Below are 8,543 nucleotides of genomic sequence, written 5' to 3' on the forward strand. Positions count from 1 at the left end.
CGGCCAGTGATCCACCTCTTCCTCTATAAAACGCCTAGACGTCTGTCCCATCCCAAACCTAGCTCCATCCCTCTCCCCATCCGCCGCCACTCTCTTTTCTCCCTCGTGATCCATCCTCCTCCCGACGGAAACCACAAGCAGCAGCTTTTTCTCAGACGCCAACCTCCCTGCTCGTTCTCTTCATGGACGTCTTCAAGACAGCGTCGTGCTGCTCCATATCAGGCCGCTGACCTTTCTGTCTCTGCTCCTCTCCGACACCGTGCCGGCGACGCCGCGCGTCCCCGCCTCCACCAAGATCGCCAAGCTGGCAGCATCCTCCTGCAGCCTCCTGAAGCAGACATGCTCGACCTCCAAGATCGCCCGGCGTTCGTCGTCCTCGTCGTCTAAAACACCGTCGGCATCCGCTCGACCAAGACCTGCCCCGCGCTGCTGTTTTTCTCCTTCAGCACAACATGCAGCATCGCAAGCACGCCATGGCCTCCAGCGTGTTCGTCCTCGTCTACCTCAGGGAGATCGATCCGCCAAGAACTGCACGCGCCCATCTACTTCTACTTCGTCTACCCGGCCTCCCCTTCGTCCTCGACGCCGGCCACCTTCTCCGATGCATCCTTCTCGTCACCAAGCAACCCAGGGTGAGCAGCATCCCCTCTCCTCTCTCTTGCATGCCATGCATCGCTGATTCGAGGAAGAGATCGAAGGAGACGAGATCAGAAACGAAAACAGAAAATAAGGTGCAGTTTTGATCTGTTTCACGGTGGCCACTTTCGACGCAGATCCTCGCCGGCACAGGCTCTCCCAGCAAGCGTTTCTTGTTTCCTTAGATGCACAACATCGCCAGCTATCTACTGGTCTTTGAATCATCCCAAACGGTGCACTATCAGCGTCGCCATCTTCAATCGAAGTTCGGTCCAGAAACTGTTTTCAGATTTCAGTTCAGTGACGTTGTTTCGACGTCCCGTGTTCCGGCGAGCTTTTCCGTCGTGTCCGTGCACCGTTTCCACTCTTTTTGGTACCTCTCGAATCCCGGCACATTCCTATTGCTCAACATCTTTTGTTTCGCTCAAAACGGTTCCCAGATTCATCGTGGCCAAAGCTTTAAAATCTGTGCAGTTTCGCGTGTACAGGAATCGCTGCTGCAGCTATTCAGTTCGTGCTGTAAAGTTTCAGTTATCCCGCATCTACAGCTTACCTTGTGTGCAACCTGTATACTAACAGAACCGTTTCAGCAGCACTCTGGCTACCATCCTTGATCTCTCCCGCGCGGGCGCGATGAAACCACCTTTTTGCTCGCGTCCACGCTGGCGCTGGAAATTGTTTCTACACCCAAATCCTTTTCCTATTTTTCTGAATTTGTTCCCTGCACCTTTTTCAAACTATTTAAAACTGCACTTTTACAAATCCAATTGCTACAAACTTTATATCCAATTTGATCAGAAAAATGCAAGGATCATGAACATGCCATCCATATACCTGTTTGCATCTCGCATCATGTCGTGACGTGATAGTTTGTGTATGTTCACCTTACATATAACCGGAGTATTTCGGACACCGACTAAGGTTTCCTCGCTCCGATTAATTTTGATGTAGCGCACCCCTACCATGTCTTGCCATGCTAATCAACACTTAAATTTGTCGGTAGAAAATGCAACTTCAACCTAATTTGATTGTCGGGGTTCAGACTCCGATTAATTTGGATAAGTTGCATTGCACCATCTTTGCCATGTCATGCATATCATCTTGATCATCTTGGATCTTCTTTATCCATAGTAGTAAGACTTGCATACGTTGTGTGTTCCGAGCATTTGCTTCTTCCCGGATAGGATCGCGAAGTGGTGTGGTGAGATACGACAAGTCCTCCGGATGTCCCTCGGCCAGCTTTAACGAGGCAAGCATTTCCCCTATACTCCCGCCCCTGCGAAGTCGCTCACCTATTTTATTTTGCCTTCTTCCTCATGCTAGCTTTAAGTTGCGTTCTTGTCACGTGTCCTATCCACTCGTTACCTCAAGCAGCCCATATTGCCACCACCAACCTCCTACGGCTATTGTTTGGTTTTGGGTGCGCCTTGCGAGTCGTAGTGCATGCTAGTGTTGTTTATATCTCGTTACCGTTACCGCTATCTTATTGGGTTACCGGTTGGGGAACATGACACATGGTTTATGGTTATATCCGTTGGAAGTATCATGGTTACTTGTTAATAGTTGTTAGCGAGAGGCATCGGTGGGTCGGTTGCTCGTTTTATGACGGCTCACTTGTGTTTCTTTAAATCTAGGACCCCGAGTTCTTGTTATCCGATTCGAGACCGAGCGCTCTAACCACACGTGGGTATGCTTATGGGTCTCCCCTTGACCACTTGCCTGGAATCTACAACTTTGTCCGATGGCCACAACTAGTTTGCAATGTTTTACCATTTGTTGTTTGCGTGCATGCCGACCTGCTACTTATTTACTTTGGGAAGCCCACGGGTGCCTTGTATCCCTTGTTTACGGTATGCACGTATAGGTCGCGGAGCCGCTGCGAAGTGGTTTATCGCCCCGAGTGTGTGTTTAAACCACCTAGTACGGCTGGCGCAACGGCTAGGTCCGCTTCGGAGATACGGCCGGACTTCGATACGGGTTCAACTTGGTTAGGTGGCTTCCTGGACATTGTTGTCGTGAAGGAGAGTGCGAGCCGTGAAATCCACCTGTCGTAAGTGGATCGAGCGGTGCGTGTGGGTACATTTGGGCAACCCCTGCGGGGTGTACATCTTATCGATAAGCCGTGTCCGCGGTTATGGATGACTTGGAGTCTGTATGACTCGACCATAGACAACTTACACCTGTTGTTTCAATCATAATAACTTGCGTAGTAAGTTAGCACAACTTTAACAATAAATGGTTAAACCTTGTCAACCGTGTGAGTGCCTTTGTAAGTACTTCCTTGCGAGGGGAACGCATCGGGCTGAGTTATGTTTGTAGAGTATAGAGCTGTTAGTTATGCGCTCTCTCACCTTCTACGATAGACGACTTGTTGTAGAGTGTCTCTATAGGTTTTTAGTGCTTGCGCGCTGCCGCTTAACCCCACCATATTGTCTATGACGTTCCTCTTGCGTCCTCTAAGTCCCCTGTGTGCCTCAAGTACAAAGGATGACCGGTTGACGAATGCTTATACGTCTTGAAGTCTTGTTAAGTACGAACCCGTACTTATTGCTGCTTCTACGGGATATAACCTAGGGCGGTATGAAGATATGTTCGATGAAGACGACGCTAGCAAGGTTACCCTTCGGCTTGGCACAGGCGGGGTTATGGACGCCATCGTTTATCTTCGGGACTCTTAGTCCAATTTGTATCTTGTCCGGTACTCGGATGTATTTGATCTTCGTATGATTTGGATCTTTGTATGTTTCTATTGTATCTTGACTCGTTGAAGTCGTTGCTTGTAATATATCCGTTTCTTGTGGGCTCTATTGTAATCTCGTTGTAATGTTACCTCTCGTGATTGATTCCACCCGCATCGCGTGCATGCTCCGGCGTGTACGAGGCGCTTGGTGGTGCGTCTCCTAAAATCGATATCGTGCGGATTTCGGCGGATTCGCTGGGATCCTCATGGTACCGGTTTTGGGGCGTCACAAGTTGGTATCAGAGCGTCAGGTTGACGATACCCCACTAGTCCAGCCTTTAGGATAACCTTGCCAACGGTCGTTGAGTTTAGAGAGTCCAAACTATTTTCTGAAATTCGTTGGATAGTTCTGATTAGCTCTGATTTTTCTCCTTACCTCTATTCTTTCTCATCTTACCTATGCGATTTTTGATTCTTCTCTCTTATCAGAGTTTTTGAGTCTTAGGTATCTACGCGGGTTGGACGATCTCTCGCCTTATTCTAATAGGTCCGATCTTTGAATAATTTCACCGGAAGCATCTCATCTCGTCGACGGAGCAACAACCCTTGTTAGTGGTGTCGAGAAGATCAACACTTCGCCAGAAGAAGGTTCCACGCCGTGGTCGGATGTTTGTCAACATGGTACAAGAAGACCCGATAGTTTAACCAACTCCCCCTCAGTTTGACGTGGAATCTCGGGGCGAGATTCCTTGTTAGTGGTGTCGATTGTAACGGCCCAGGAAAATACCCCTATTAGATTTTATGTGTGCCTTTTCTTTTGTGCATCATCATGCATCATGCATCATATCATCCACAAGATTTTATCAACTAAACATTATTTTAAATAAAAACTATTTTATTTCTCTCTCATATGGTTTATATAATAAACCTCCTCCCATTTTCGTATTTCATTTATAAACTAAAATCAAAATATTTGTAAATCTTTAAATTGTTTTGAAAATTGTTTTTGCCAAAGTTTCCCTCCATTCTTTCACTCTTACATTCTCATCTTTCTTCCTTGTTTCTTGTATTTTTATCTACCTTGTTATCTGTTTGCAATTTGCAAATTCCTGATATTTACAAACGGCCACGTCTATTCTTTTCAAGCACAACCATTCTCTTGGTCCTATTCCTTTCACGGTAAGCCATCAGGAGCCCAGTGCAAAACATCTATTTTTCAGCCCATATCAAGTTATCAACCGAAGCCTCCACGTCGCTTTCTTCCTCGTACGGCTGCCCATCGGAGCACTCCACATCGGCAGTGCATGGATGCGACGGCCAGTGATCCACCTCTTCCTCTATAAAACGCCTAGACCACTACACCATGGACCAAACAAGAGGGCATAGAGCTGCCGGCAAAAATCAACGTAAGGAGGCAATTTAACTGCCGGTAGAACTTAACTGCCGGCACAAGTAAAAGAGGGCACATTTGCTGCCAGTAAAGATGGAAGAGCGCCGGCAATTAAACTGCCGGCAAGCGGTGAAACATACGGTGGCCCATAACCTGCCGGTACAACTCAACTCCGGCCCATCAACTGCCGGCTCATCTGTTGCCTGGGAGAGCGAAAATAAGCCCGCGCAGATTAGAATGTTCGCGCGGTGAGCGAAATGTTGGCTAAAAAGAACCGCGCACAGCCCATCTATCCCTAAATCCCTAAATCCCCAATCTCACTCGTCTCCTCTCTCTCTCGTGTACACGCGCCGCCGCCACATCTGCTCTCTTCCTCCCCTGCCGTCGCACCTCTCCCCGCCGCCGCTCTGCCTTCACTTCCCCGAGCTAGCTCGCGTGCCGCCGCCACCTCTCCGCCGCTCGTCGCTCCCACCACTGCGCCGCTGTAGATCCACCGCATCTCATCCTCCCAATGGCCACCGCCCGTGTTGACCCTGTCCGCATCAGGCAGCTCGCGTACGCGTACGGCACCGGGCTCCTGCCGCCGCAAAAGTACTCGAGGTCACCAGGAAGGAGCTCGCTGCCGCCGGAAAGGAGCTCGTCGCCACCGGATGTGAGCTCGCCGCCGGCTTCTGGTCTCGTCCCTGACCTCCTCCCTCCGTGCTTGAGAATTCTGCTGTCCACACCGTCGGTTCCTGAACTTCCAGTCGTCAGTCGACCAGCACACCAAGGTGAGACCATCCCCTCTTTGCAGTTATTTTCTACAGTTCACGTATTGCTAAATCACATATAAATACTGTGATGTTCTCACGGTGCTGTAGAAAATATAAGTGATTGCTAAGCTTAGTCAAGACTGAAATGTGCGGTGGCTTAGACTTGTGTACAGTCTGTACTAGTCAGTCTGATTGCTAAGCTGAGTGTGGAAGCAGCCATTCACGGTCTTCTCGTGCGCTGCACAACTGAAAGTATATTTCAGCAGTAACTCTATTTGTGTAGATTTTACAGGCCATCTGCTAAACTTAATTAACACTTGGATGAGTTTTTTTACACGAATTGGAAATTTAATCAGGTTATGTTACAGAAAATAAGAAATCTGTAGTATTTCATCTGTTACTGCATGTCTAACTCCAGCTCCTTGAAAATGATTTATACAGTTTGCTTTTAGCCACTCAGCAAAAGGGAATACAATATTATGTCCTTGCAAAAACTGTCTAAACTGTTCTTGGCTTGAAGCTAGTCATGTCCTAGAGCATTTAGTTTGTTCTAATATTATTGCATCGTCTTTTCAGGAAAAAAATGGCAAGGGAAGAAGGGTTTAAGCGAGGAGGCTCACACATATGATGATGTACGGGAGGAACAAGTGGCAAGAGACGCTGAGAAAATGAAGAGTTTGGGGATTGCTGTTATTTCTAGTGATTTGAATGAATTAAAGAAGGCAGCTATATGAGTGTTGTTTGCTACTCTGGTTCCCAATTTCTATTAGTACTGCATTTGCTCAATTTATATGAATTTCTTCTCTACAAATCTACAATTGAAATGAACTTGAAGTGCTTAATTACTTCATCATTCAATTGTCCCTAAAAACTGGTTTATCATGTATTGCTATGGTTGTTTTGTACTTATCTGTTTCATATTTTCGTTCATATGGTCTAGCCTTACACATGGTAAATTTTATGCTCTGGCAACATGCTGCGTAAAAATGAGAGTTCATCATGTGCATGTCGAGGGAAGATTATGTGCCCATACTTTTTTGAGTTCGTATGCGTCCTTATGCACCGGGAAAAATAGTACCTAGTAATCTATCATTTTTGGAGTGGTGCTAAATTCTTGATTTGGAGTGTTAATATCATCATGTGCAGACTGTTCTATTATAGCTTAGGTTTATCTAGTTTTACTGTTATATTATAGCGTAGGTTTATTTTTATCATTCCTCTATGCTGAAACTTGTGTTATCGTTTCTAGAGAACTTCAGAAGTAACTGTTCCAGAATTAAGTTGAGTGCTTAGATCTCAATCAGTTATACTTGGATCCGATGATGAAGAAGGTGTTGAAAATATGCATACTGACCAGCTAGAAGTGGATGAAGGTAACATGAGCTGGGCACTAAATGTTTTGCTTTATTCACTATACAAATATCAATATTATCTCAAGTTTCTAATGAAGCTTTACTTCATATGCAGGTGGAGGTTGTCAAGTACAAGACGAAGCAAGCCTCACCGCCACAAGAAGAATGAACTCCCAAGAGGTAATAAAAGAACTACTCCCTCCGGTTCATATTAATTGACTCTAATATGGATGTATCTAGACACATTTTAGTGCTAGATACATCCATATCGAAGTCAATTAATATGAATCAGAGGGAGTACATGTTTCCTTGCTGCATTACCGTTTTAGTGTGATCAGTGCCATTGGTATTTTCTCCTGGTTATTTATCCTTTGTTGTGCTCTTAAGATTCTGATGTTGACGAGGTCCTGCTGTAATGGGACCAGCGATACTACTTCATATAACTGTATCATTTCATCTTAGTTAGAATGAAACTTGAAAGCAGTACTACTAGATGTTGATGAGGTCCTGCTGTATGTACATTCCCTAGTGCCTGGTTTAGTACATTGTTTCACTTAATAGTTCAATGCAGAACCTGTTAACTAGTAGTACATTCAACTCGTCAACAACTTCATGGTAGTTTAGGACATCTCATGATACCACTAGTAGTTAATGTATTGCACACGTCGGCGATTGAGTGACCCGATATAGTTACTCGAGTATCTTTTGCCTGTCAGTTCCACGTTCTTGACCGGTCCATGACTAAAAATGTATATAATTAGGACACCATTATTTTCTGAATTGTGCAAATTTGCAGACAGTAGATGCATGAATTTACTGGGTGCTGTGGTTGTCTTAATCTTGCTAATCGCCCTTGGTTGTGTCGAGAGACGGGATACTGATCCGAGTCAGAAGGCCTCGCCACGTTGGTTGGCTGCACTGCAAGCTAGAGATGTTGCTGATCAACATCCTTGTGTTGGTCTGTTGTAATAAAAGTTGATGTGTTGGTCTGGTGTGGCCGTTAAATTAATTTTTTTCAGGTTTAGTTCAGGTTGTCTTCGATTAATTTGCATTGAGCTAATTAAAGATTCTTATTAACTCCCATTTCTCACTTTTTTTCAGGTTAATTAACAGCATAAGAGGTTGATCATCATCGGAAGAAATAAATACAGAATGCTCCATGGACTAGATGAAAGGACAACCATTGTCTTACACATATTTGTTGCAATGCCATTGTCTTAGAAACCAACTTATGCTTGTTCTTTGTTGTCGGTGGGTGGCATATTTAAGGTCGTGTATTACACCTGATCAAGAAGTATTTCATTTTGAGTGTGATCGTGGATGGACCATGCTTTATGAAGAATATGTGTGACTTTTGGATTAATTAGTTATGGTCATGTTCACTTTGTAACATATCTTATTTGTCAAAGTTTGAAATACGTGTTTGAGTTCAGATGTACTGCTAAATATTGGGGAGGGCCGAATCGGTGGGGTTAAACTAGTTCCAGCCTTCCAAGCAGTCCAACTGCTGGGGCAACTTGTATGTAACTGCCGGGAGAAGTCCAATTATTACGGCTAGAGGACTGCCAGGATTAATTCAACCTGCCGGCAGAAGTTATCAACGGCAGGTTGCTTACCTGCCGGGAGGATACATGACCTGCCGGGAATAGTAAGGACATCATGGCAATCTAACTGCCGGTACACACAAACCTGCCGGCAAAAATCTTTGCCGGCAGGGTTATAGAGGGCAGGCT

General features: G+C 45.5%; 1 long non-coding RNA gene across 1 annotated transcript; it reads left to right on the forward strand.

The window, feature by feature from the left end:
- Positions 1–5,084: 5,084 nt before the first annotated feature.
- On the forward strand, positions 5,085–8,204 carry LOC124708629. The gene is made up of 4 exons (XR_007005232.1): positions 5,085–5,476; positions 6,035–6,831; positions 6,926–6,990; positions 7,912–8,204. It is a non-coding gene; the product is annotated as an uncharacterized LOC124708629 (long non-coding RNA).
- The last annotated feature ends 339 nt before the right edge of the window (positions 8,205–8,543 follow it).

The sequence above is a fragment of the Lolium rigidum genome, chromosome 4 (genome assembly GCF_022539505.1).
Source record: "Lolium rigidum isolate FL_2022 chromosome 4, APGP_CSIRO_Lrig_0.1, whole genome shotgun sequence".
Classification (NCBI taxonomy): domain Eukaryota; kingdom Viridiplantae; phylum Streptophyta; class Magnoliopsida; order Poales; family Poaceae; genus Lolium; species Lolium rigidum.